Source organism: Notothenia rossii (assembly GCF_949606895.1).
Source record: "Notothenia rossii genome assembly, chromosome: 1".
In the NCBI taxonomy this organism is placed as follows: domain Eukaryota; kingdom Metazoa; phylum Chordata; class Actinopteri; order Perciformes; family Nototheniidae; genus Notothenia; species Notothenia rossii.
The window spans coordinates 46,041,059-46,053,502 of NC_136912.1; the positions used below are offsets into that span (position 1 = coordinate 46,041,059).

The 12,444-nt window shown below is 38.1% G+C and overlaps 1 long non-coding RNA gene across 2 annotated transcripts in view; it reads right to left on the bottom strand.

The window, feature by feature from the left end:
• The window catches only part of LOC307031790, a 102,384-nt gene that overhangs the window by 33,035 nt on the left and 56,905 nt on the right, over nucleotides 1-12,444 (bottom strand). The window lies entirely within an intron of this gene.

Sequence of the window (12,444 nt, forward strand, 5' to 3'; positions counted from 1 at the left end):
GCGATGTTCAGACCCTTTGATACAATTAAGTCCAGGGTGTGCCCCTTATTGTGCGACGGACCCTTGACATGCTGAGTCAGTCCAAAATTGTCGATAACACAAAACAATTCTTTAGCCCCTCTGTCCTCAGGGTTGTCAACATGGATATTAAAAATGCCAACAATGATTAAACGGTCAAAGTCAATACACACTATCAACAACAATTCGGTAAAATCATCAAAAAAGCTTGCACAGTATTTGGGTGGTCTGTAGATGTTTAGGAAAAGAGCCCGAGAGGAGCATTTCAGCTGAAGGGCCACATATTCAAAAGAAGCAAAGTTTCCATACATAGTCAGCTTGCATTGACATAAGTCATTAAACAAAATAGCTACTCCACCCCCTTTCTTATGTAGTCTTGCCTGACTCATAGAATTAAAGTTGGGAGGAGTTGATTCTATAAGAACAGCTGTGCTGTTGTTTTGGTCTAACCAAGTTTCAGTTAAAAACATAAAATCCAGGTTGTGCTTGGTGATAAAATCATTGATTAAAAATGATTTACCTGCTAAAGACCTGACATTTAATAAAGCCAGTTTGAGTGTCAATCAATCAATCAATCAATGTTTATTTATATAGCCCAATATCACAAATGTTACATTTGTCTCAGTGGACTTCACAGTTTGTACAGAATATCAGTATGACAATACGACACCCTCTGTCCTTAGACCCTCACATCGTACAAGGAAAAACTTCCAGAGAAAACCCCACAGTTTAAAGGGAAAAATGGGAGAAACCTCAGGGAGAGCAACAGAGGAGGGATCCCTCTCCCAGGACGGACAGACGTGCAATAGATGCCGTGTATAAATTGAAAAGATAATACATTTGCAACATAGGTAGTCCAAATGTTTGGAAATGCATGTGTGTATAATAAGAAGATGAATCCACGAGGATATCCATCCAGGACTTATGATCCAGGACCACAGCCACGACTCAAGATCCAGGACTCGCAATCCATGACACAGGACCGCAGGATCATCCATGACTCCGGATCCCGGCGTATATAGACACCAAAAAGAAAGAAATTTGGGGAAGCTGGGTTAATCGGAACATGAGAGTACACAGGTATAGACAGAGAGAAGGAAGAAGTAAGATGTCCCCCGACAAACTAAGCCTATATCAGCAAAACTAGGGGCTGAATCTAATCAGCCCTAACTATAAGGGCTAACTATAAGTGTGTTTGACATACCACCACTCTGACTGTTAACGACAGACCGTGGAGCACGTGGAATCACTACAACATTTGATACATTACATACATTCAGACGGATGCCCTTGGATCCTCTGTTCTCAGTCCGAGTCGCCAGCCTGTGTAAGCAGGCCACAACACTAATAGGACGCTGCACTGGTATGATGATTTACCTGCTAAAGACCTGACATTTAATAAAGCCAGTTTGAGTGTGTTTGACATACCACCACTCTGACTGTTAACGATAGACCGTGGAGCACCTGGAATCACTACAACATTTGATACATTACATACATTCAGACGGATGCCCTTGGATCCTCTGTTCTCAGTCCGAGTCGCCAGCCTGTGTAAGCAGGCCACAACACTAATAGGACGTTGCACTGGTATAGAAGCCTCTGGTTGATGGGTGGCGCCAGAGAGCGAGACGGCAGGCGTGGAAACAGTGGTCTTTGATGACACCGCCGGAGAGGGGTGTGTCAACGTGGCTGTAGGTTTGTTATTAAACACTGCTTACCATTCATACAGTGGTGGGCCGTCAGGGCCAGCAAGGCCTTCTCTGCTGGCCTAAACATCATCAGAATATAAATTAAATTTTGATATATTTTTTCCACAAATATGTATTAAATTATTCCCTGTAGTCTATTCTCTTCATTTCATAGCTTTCCTCTTGGTTGCGCTGCTTCCAGCCTCAGAACGAGATTTGGAGGGTTGGCCTTTATGTTAGAGCTTTTATCCAATCATATTTCAGCCATAATGTGTTGCCAGGGTCCAAGAAATCTGCCCTTAGGCCTTCAGAATCAACAGTGCGGGCGCCTGTAGATTAAAGTGAACGGAAACAAAACTGTGGCGTTAACCAATCAGATTTTGAGTTGGCGACAACTGGCCAGCTAGCAGGCGTACGATGACGTTAGCACGTGCACGTCTTTTGATTGGATATGCACTATTGAGAGGCAGAGCTATGTAGAGCTAGCAAACTGAACTTGAATTTGAACGAGCTAATTTGTGTAGATTTCTACAAGCTGTTTTTTTTCAACCCACAATGGCTGAAGGAGGAGAAGAGATCGATTTGGTCGCAGATATAATTACAACGCCATTTTCAAGACGAACTTTTCAAGAAAAGCTAGACATCGTGAGAAGAGAACGGCCAACCCCGACGCTAGCGAGCCTATCACAGCGGGGGAAAGGGTTTGTCCGCCACTTTCAAATCACTAACTACGAGCGGTACCCCTGGCTCACAGCCTCCGAGAGGCACTGCAAATTGTACTGCTGGGAATGCCTGCTATTTGCAACTGATCGATTTGGTGTTTGGAGCCACACTGGATTTGCAAACTTGAGTTGTCTAACCAAGGCAGCAACGAGACACCAAAGCACGGCTGGGCACTTACAAGCAATGGTGCTTTTGAAAACCTTTGGGGACACCCGAGTGGATCTACAGCTCAACGAACAAGTGCGCCGGGAAACGGAGCTCCACAACGAAAGGGTGAACAAAAATAGGGAAATATTGAAAAGACTGATTGATTGTGTCCTGTTTTTGGGTAAACAGGAACTTTCATTTAGGGGACACGATGAAAGCGCCGAGTCCAGAAACAGAGGAAACTACGTGGAGCTTCTTTCTTTGCTTGCTGAGAACAACACAGACTTGCATTACCACCTGTCCACAAACAAAGTGTTTACTGGGACGTCAGGCAAAATACAAAACGACCTGATTTATGCTATTGCTGAAGTGATGGGAGAAGAGATCAAAATGGAGATTAAAAAAGCACCCTTTGTCGCTGTTATGGTGGACGAAACGACAGACGTGGGTAATGTAGCACAACTGGCACTTGTCCTGCGTTATGTGACGGACACAGGTGTCAAGGAGCGGTTTGTCAGATTTGAAGATTTTACAAGCGGCAAGCGAGCTGATGACATTGCCGCTCTTATTTTCCGTTTCATGGAGGAATATGAATGTAGTCTGGATAAAGTTGTGGCACAGTGTTATGATGGCGCAGCGGTCATGGCATCTGGACTAAACGGGGTGCAGGCTAAAGTTAAGGAGAGGGCACCTATGGCCTTATTCATTCACTGCTATGCACATCGACTAAATTTAGTACTGACTCAAGGGGCCTCAAAGCTTAAAGAATGCAAGGTCTTTTTTGCCAGCCTCAATGGCCTTGCAGCATTTTTCTCCAGATCCCCTAAGCGCACTGCTGGATGACATTTGCAAGCGTCGTCTTCCTAATGTTGCACCAACGCGGTGGCAATATACATCGAGATTGGTCAATGCAGTCTTTGAGAAGAGAGTTTCCCTAAAGGAGGTGTTTGACCACATACTGGAACATCATGAGGAGTATGATGGGGATACTATGCTTAGCGCTGATGGATTTAATGCACGTCTGGATGATTTTGAGTTTTGTTTTTTGCTTGAAACATTCAATGGGATTTTTAAGCATTCAGATGTGCTCTTTGGAATACTACAGAAACAAACATTGGATGTACAATTCTGTCTGACAAGGGTGAACGAGTTTTGTGACACAATTGAGCGAGAGAGGTGCCAGTTTCGTCAGATCTACGAGGACACAGCGCGCATCTCAAGTGGTCCGAGCGCACGCAGAGGCCCACGTACAGCACAAGGAGACCTTCGCGCATACTACCAACAACTCCACAGCAATATTCTGGACAACATTCTTTGCCAGATACGGAGTAGGTTTCAAGACCACGAAAAATTAATGTTTCTCTCCCTCCTGGACCCCCAGCACTTTCAGACCTACCGGAAAAAATTCCCGCATACAGCCTTAGCCAAATTAACACAGAGTCACGGAACACTGTTCGATCTGTCCCGGCTAAAAACAGAACTGACTGTAATGTATGCCATGACTGATTTTGAAGGGAAAAGTCCCATTGATCTCCTTGATTTCCTTAAGCAGAAAAATCTGAGTGAGAGCATGGGGCAGCTTTACACATTGGCATGTGTGGCAGTGACTATCCCTGTGTCCACTGCTTCTGTCGAGCGGTCATTCTCGGCCTTAAAGCGAATTAAAACTTATGCCAGAAATTCTACTGGACAGACTAGGCTTTCATCATTAGCCTTCATGTCTATAGAAAATGACTTATTGGTGGAACTGAAACGCACAGATAAACTGTACAACAGAGTCATTGAAGTCTTCTTGAGGAAAGAAAGGAGGATGGATTTTGTATTCAAATAATCAGTTGTTTTGGTGAGTACAAAGCATTTTATTTTTTATTTTATTTTAATATATTTTTGTCATTTTATGTCGTTAATATTAAATCAATATTAACGAATTAATATATATGTAATTAAAATGACAAATATATAAAAAATAAATGTTTGATGCTTCTGCAAGAGATATAGAGATGTGTGTGGCGCACTGGCTCAGCTGTGCAGTAAAAGTACTCAAGGAGACTTGTTGAATTGTTTTGGTTTAATCTTTATCAAAGTGGACATTCAGTGCTAGGAATACACTTTCACCACTGTCGCAAATATATCCTCATGAACAAATGCAAATTATTTGTTTGTTTTCTTTTATTTTCAGTGAATAGTTTGTGTCTTTATCGTCACGTTTCTTAAATGAAACTGCTTTGGGTGCGACAATGCGCTGTTTAGTGAACAAACTTGGTTTGGTGGACTTAATAAAACTTTGTAGACTAATGCCTTAAAAGCCCCTTTTATTTTTAGGTTTTGACCGTATCCAAGCGATCTTAAAGCTGGTAGTTTAACACTCTTAATTGTAAATGCGGATATATTGATTATAAATGCTTCGGAAATATTAATATAACTCTGTTGTACTTGACTATGTTAAGGTGATGCAACGCCCGGTTATACTGCGTTTCTGTCTAAATGTATAGTTTCTAGAGCCATGGCGTCATAATGATGGTATTAAGAGGTGGAATAATTCAGGTAGGACTGTGTAGGACATCACTGAAGGCCTAGGTGTGAAATGCACGGCCCGCCACTGCATTCATAGTATGCATAAAACAATGAAAGGATGTGTTATATAAAGACTAGGGCCGGGACTTTAACGCGTTAATTAAGATTAATTAATTACACAAAAATTAACGCGTTAAAAACATTAACGCATTTTATGAGTTTCAGGGGTACCGATTATACTGGAGCACCAACTAACGTTCATGACTTCAAACAACAACAAACCACAGTGAACAATAGTCAGATATGAACGAACAAGCTGATGAGACCGCTTTGGTTGGCCCCGTGGATGGGACATTTTGTTTTAAAAAACGGACGGATGGAAGCATCGATAAGAGCACGGTTGTTTGCAAATTATGCAAAAAGGAATTTGCGTATCACCGCAGCACATCAAGCCTCAAGTATCACCTCAATGCAAAACATATAGCAGCTAGCGTGGAAGCTAGCGTGGACGTTAGCCAGACTCGGAGTACAAGGACCCACACCCAATTCGCGTTGATCAAACAGTGGCCTATGAAAACAGAGAGATTTTATTTTTCATCAGGATATTGGAAGAATAGGAGGGATTGAGGTCAATCACTGGCACTTTTTTTATTTTATTTTAAATGGTACAGTACACTTTATGTTGAACTATTTATTATGTTGTTGGTGCAACTGGCACTTTATGTTGAACTGTTTATTGTTTTGGCCAAGGTTATTGAGAGAGTTGGACTGAAATTGATTAGATTTTTTAAATCAACTGTTGGTAAATCAACAAAGTCTGTTATGGCCTCTGAAGCAACAGAGAGATGTTTTCTAATAGTCAGGGTTTCCAATGTTCTGAATGTACTTGAAAGTATTGTGTTATACTTAAAAAACAAAGTGTTATAGTTTACAGAAGGTCTACCTACCTATAGGCTACCTGAATCTCTGAAATGTACTATATTCCTAAATATGCTATTGCTACACTTTATGGCAAAAATTGCACTTTTCTGTTGGTCTTGGTTAAGTACATCCTTGAAAAAAATAAACAATGTTTTGTTGCTTAAGCTTATGTATTCAGTCATTATTCAATGGTTTACTAAAATCCATGTGAAAAAAATTGCTTCTCACTGTTCTCAGGTCAAATATTTATATGTGATTAAAAATGCGATTAATTTCGATTAATTAATTCCAAAGCCTGTAATTAATTAGATTAATTTTTTTAATCGAGTCCCGGCCCTAATAAAGACATCTTTAATGTTGTAATTATCATGTCATTTATCATTCATTTTTACACACCAGAATTATGATTATTTATAGTTGCTAAATACTGTACATTTAAATAAATGTATAAAATGTAAATGTACATTAAAGTGTGATATATAACGTTCAAGATTTTTTATATATGCTGCCGATTAACCAAAAAAGAAAATAGGGAGGTTAAGACGTGAAGTTTTATATTGGTTACACATATATATATATTTTTTTTTAAATGAAAGCTTTTTATTGTAATATTGCAATGACAATAACCTGGAAAACAAACCACTGCTTATGTTTAATTATTATTATTTTATTTCAGTCAATGAAAACCTGTAAGTCACAGACGTATTGCTTAAAGGTGCATAGTAATATATTTTTGCAATTACTTTGTAATTATTTATTATCGGTCTTATTATATTAATTTAAGACAAAAGACACAATGCATAAGAGAATCAAAGGTCCCACTGTTAGGAAAAGCCTAGAAATGCAAAAATTCATTCTACAAGATAAAGTTAAATCTTTCTGTACATGTAATTACCTCAACCCCCCACTTACAAGACATTGCTGGAAATAAAATATTTCAGATCCCTGCATTTTAACAGATTGTATTGCTAAAAACAGTTGACAGAATTAACTTCTTTAATGCCTGACGAATCAAATCCTTTCAATCACAATTCCTATTATCATATTTCTCCCAGAGTGCTTTAGGTGGTCGACAGTCTCTAATAACCACAAAAGCCTCTGAAAATAATGTGTCCATAATAATTGCTACAGACTCCCCTTTAGAGCACTTTCTGGGCGTTTCATACTCTGGTGCTGCAATTCAGGGCCATTCTTACCTATTCCTGTCTATAATGTGTGGTTTGGTTTGTGTGATTTATTGTCTTGTTACGGTTAAGCTTTGTTGTCTAAAAGCAGAACCAAGTAGCACTCAGGGACAAATTAAGGGCATACAATTACAATGACAATGGTGCTGGTTTGAACCCTTGACGTCATTGGTTCTTTTATTTTTGGATAGTATTTTAGAGGAAAAAAACTATTTATACTGATAAATAAATAAGAACAATTTATTTATCATATTTAGTTTGCAGTTATTTGAATATTTCCTATTTAAAAGCAATAACTATAAGCAAACTGTCTGTTTCCTGTCAACGCCCTCCTGCACATGGTTAAATAATAATTCTACAATATTATATCATACTTTTACAAAAGAAACAAAGAGCAGACGATGCTCCAGTCTCTCAGGTGTTAAATCACAGTTGATAAAGTTGAGACAAAACCTAGCTGACCATTCTCCTCAAAGAACTAATTATATATTATTTTATTTCATCCTATATGATGTAATGTTTTAAATATGGGGGACTCTAAGTATTGGTTTTATATACAATGTTGTAATTATAATATTTGATTCCATCATTATTTTGTGATTTCCTAAGCAAGAAATGGCTGATGAATTGTAGCTGTCGAGCTAAATGTAGGACAGCTAACGACTGTCTATTGCCCCTGTTAGATAAATGCAAAACGGTATACTCAGAACTGGTAATCTAAGTAGAATTTGTGAATCCCCAATGGAGACATTTGAAGAAAAATAAAACTCCCTCTGGAGGGAAAACATGGATTTTAGCCTTTGCAGACCATTAACATGCGCACAAACCTATAGAACACACTGGGAGGGAAACACCAAAAAGCATAGGGCCTTTTTAAAACGTGTGTGTCTGCATCGAGGTGTTTAAATGGGTTGCTAGGCAGCTTAGGTTAACTGATATGGTCATTTACAGTGATCTAAAGCTTTTGTGGGGTCAGATCTCTGTTTAAAATAATAATGATATTGGGCAAAAGAAAAACAAAGAAAAAGAGTAAATGAGGAAGCCTTGGGGAAGAAGGAGTCTACTGACTGGAGGAGATAAACAGTTTCAAACATGATGACTGAATGTGAAACAATTATAGCAGAGATTTGGGGCGAGTGGTGGATGGTGATCCTATTAGGGCTTTCAGGAGCAACATGTCATATATTCTACAGTGACAGTGACACCAGATGTCATTTTAATTGACACTATAGGAGAGGAGGGGAGAGAGGGAGAGGGGACCAGAGCTCCAGTCCTACTTCCCCCAGGGCCATCTTAATTGGTAAAGTTAGGAATATAAGCTATGAAATATTTAATGTATAAAAGTAGAATATATTTTCCACTCTATGCTGGGAGCACTTCAACTGAACAGGAGCTCTTCCACAGCAGTGCACCTTGCAGGAAAAGCTGGTAAATAATTTTGTTTGCATTGTGGTGAAAAAGATACCTCTCAGCATTAAATAACCCTAATGATACTGGGCTGACTTTCATGTATCTAGACATCTTAAAATGACAATGCATTTCCAAAATGTTTCTTTAGTGAAAGATAAGAGAGAGAGTTAGCATGGATAGCAGAGGAATCAGAAATCAATACTCTTATACTTTTTAAAACTCTTAATGAAATGAAAATATATTCAATTCTAATTTTAAAACATAACTATAATGTCATTCGTGTCAACCCTTCAGCGATGGGGTCAGGAAGGGACCTGACGCTCATCTGTGATTTTTTTGTTTGAAAATCAATCTTGACAAACAAACAGTGGACAATATAAATGTAGATACAGAGGATACTTTATATGATAATTAATATGTAATGTGATTCAGGTCATTAATATATTATGCTTAAGCTTTTGTAAAACAACAAGAAATATTAGAGTTTATATTAGGGTTGCAAAAGTTAACACAAGTAATTAAAATAAATCCCCCCGTAAAAGAAACCCCGGTAATGATGTGAACAAATGGAGAAGGAAACATTTCTTTTGAAGGGCAAGTTTAGTTATAAAGCCCTGCCAGGTGGTTTTCTCGGACAAGATCAAGATAATATGTATGTACTGTCAATGGGATTTCAGTTACCACCAGAGAACGTCAAGTTTAAAATATCATTATCTGGCCAAGCATAGTGCTGATCACAGAGACCCCCCCCTATAACTTATAATAAATATATAATATAACTTATAATAAACATACTTTATAAAATCTTGTGTCCACTCACAATAACTTGTAAAATATCCCTTTCAGGTACATTTAGAATAGATAAAAAAACAGGCAAATTATTTGCAATGAATCGCAATTCAATTTTTTTTATCGATTAGCCTAGGTTATATGCATAAAATAGCGAGACGCCATGGTTGTTAATAGTAACATGACTGGTTGCTCGATATATATTTTTCGAGCTCAGCTGGAAGAGAATCCAGTACTTTATGGCCGTAAATGAGACAAAGTCTTTCTTTGGGTACATCTTGAGGTTCAACCCATTTGCTTATTCGTACATATAACAATATAAAACACTCATTATTGTTTTAAGTAGCTAAACTAAAATACACTATGTGTGGTGTAGTGCAGTAAAAGGTATTCACATCTGAGATACAAGAAGTATAAAGTAGCAGAAATTGAAATACTGTTTAGTACCTTTACTGAAAGTAAATGTACCGGTAGACTCCATAGTTATGTACCTTTTCTGCTTTTAAATAAGACATAGTGTGTGTTTAATTTATTTGGAACAATGCTTCGTTGTTAATGTTTTCAACCAACTTGAGTTTTTCTTCAGAAATAAGTGTGATGTTTTTTATATCAAATTCATCACTTTAAAAATATAAAAAAGAAGTGACATTTACTGGCTATGAACTAGTTAAAACATCTTTATCCCTTCACCTCTGATCTTGTCTTTTCATCTACTTGAATACTGTTTGTATTTTTCTTCCTTTACATTTGATTCCCTGTACGGTATGCTAATAATGCAAGTCCAACTGAAATGCTTTCCCGTGGAAAAGCAAGTGCACATTGCTGAACACTCATTTACAACTGTAACATTTTTGTAAAACATGAACTGGTTTTGACCCTGCTATGGATCATAAGCAGCATGTTTCCTCTCAGCAGGAGCTCAGAGTTACAAATAGAAAATGGGCGCAGCTGACAAGCTTTCAGCAGCGCGAGGGAAAAGAGAGAGGAAACAGGCCCGCAGCCAGCAGGCGTACACAGGGAAAAGAGAGAGAAACAGTCCCGCAGCCGCCATGCGTACACAGGGAACAGAGAGAGAAACAGGCCCGCAGCCGCCATGCGTACACAGGGAACAGAGAGAAACAGGCCCGCAGCCGGCAGGCGTACACAGGGAACAGAGAGGAAACATCCAGCAGGCAGCTAACAGATAGTGATGATTGATTGGGTTATTTGTTGAGACTACTACTAATAATTATTATTATTATTATTATAGCCATATTTAGTTGAATGTATTAGATGTGGAGGGCTCTCAGAGATAACACCACCTCTGAAGCCAGATAAGGGGGTTCAGAAGGTTAAAGATCTATATAGGCAGAATGACCATAAACCCATGTCATTCCACAGAAACGTCTTTCAACTTAAAAGTTTTATTGGAGAAAGAGAAATACAATCACTAGGCCAGATGGTTTCAGATTCTATGCCACACTTTTCAAAAAATTCATAAAACAAGTCTTATCAATTAGCTTCACCCTAATCCTGTTTCTACTGACAGAGCATATCAATATTCTTTATTTCAACATGGTTCTAGTCATACAACATGTGTTTCAGGCATAATGGTGTCAGGCTCCTGCTGTCATCCCACCCTGCCAGTGTTTCCCACTCATTTTTACTTGACCCCCATACTCTCATACTTCCGTATATCTCAGAATATTTAATGTGGATATAAGAATAATCAGTCATATGGCTTCTTACACTGCATGGGTTACACATAAAACATTAGGGGAATATGTTCCAGACTACATCGCCATTAGATTAAAAACATTGTTAAAGGACTGAAGAAAAAGCACAATTATTGGATTTTATGACTAGCTTATTTATGGGTTCCTGATTCTTCCAATACTATAATTATTAAGTAATGCATTTGGACAGAGGATAAAAAGGAATATATTTCATTCGTTAAGGTGGAATATACTTGGAGAGAAACTAAAAAAAACTTAAAAATACAACATAATGGGTCGATGCATATATAACTAATAATAGTAATATTATATCATCACTATAATATTACACAAGATTATTTTGTAATCATATCAATCTATCATATCATAGCTTTAAAGCTTTGTCTCACCAAGTATTATTTGTATAGTGTTACGTCCAAGCTCATTGGAAAAAAGGGGAGCAACACAAAACCAGACGACGTGGTACTGATGACACACTTCTTCTCTCTGGCCTTCTAGTCAGAGCTGAGCATGATACCTGACATTTCCCTGCGTTTTGTTTTTATATTTCTGTTGTAAATGTCTTGTCTTTTCTTTCATATGTTATTGTAGTGTGCTTTTATTACATGTACAGCACTTTGGCTCGACCGAAAATCGTTTTGAAATGTGTTTTATAAATAAAACTTGATTTGATTTGGTAACATTCAAGTTCTCTTAAGAAGCTCTGAGACACAGTTTCTTGAATGTTGTTGTTTTTAGCCACCGGGGTCTCCGGGCTTAACAGTTAATGAAAAACTCAAATTAAACGGGATTCAAGTAGCAATTATCTAATAAACAACAAACCAAGCACCTAATGGGTGCAGTTTGAACAAACAAATACATGTAACTAAAGGAGGACTCTTAAACTTAGAGCTATTTGCTATTCTAATTAAGGGGACCAAACAACAAACCAAAACCTAACTTTTAATAGCAACTAACAACATTACAGCCAAAGACAGCGCCCCTGCTCCTATACTACTAACATAAAGTTACTACAGTGTTTGTGAAATCAGTTTAAACTCTTAAAAATGGCATAGAAAAATGAAGGCATAAATATGATAAGTGAGTATAAGCTAACAGATCACACAACTAGTACCTCATACACCATGAGGACTGGGAAAATGCCCAAATACAGCTCATTTGTTTTTAACATTGTTTACGGGACAAGAGGATATCAGTGAATTCCAAGAACGTAAGAATCTCAGCTTCAAATTAGAGGCCGTTCGCACAATTACTTAGCAGCAATTATGGCTTTCATCCAATTAGCCTCTTTGGCTCTGGAAATAAATAAGTGCATTCACTGGAGCTGTTTGTGGC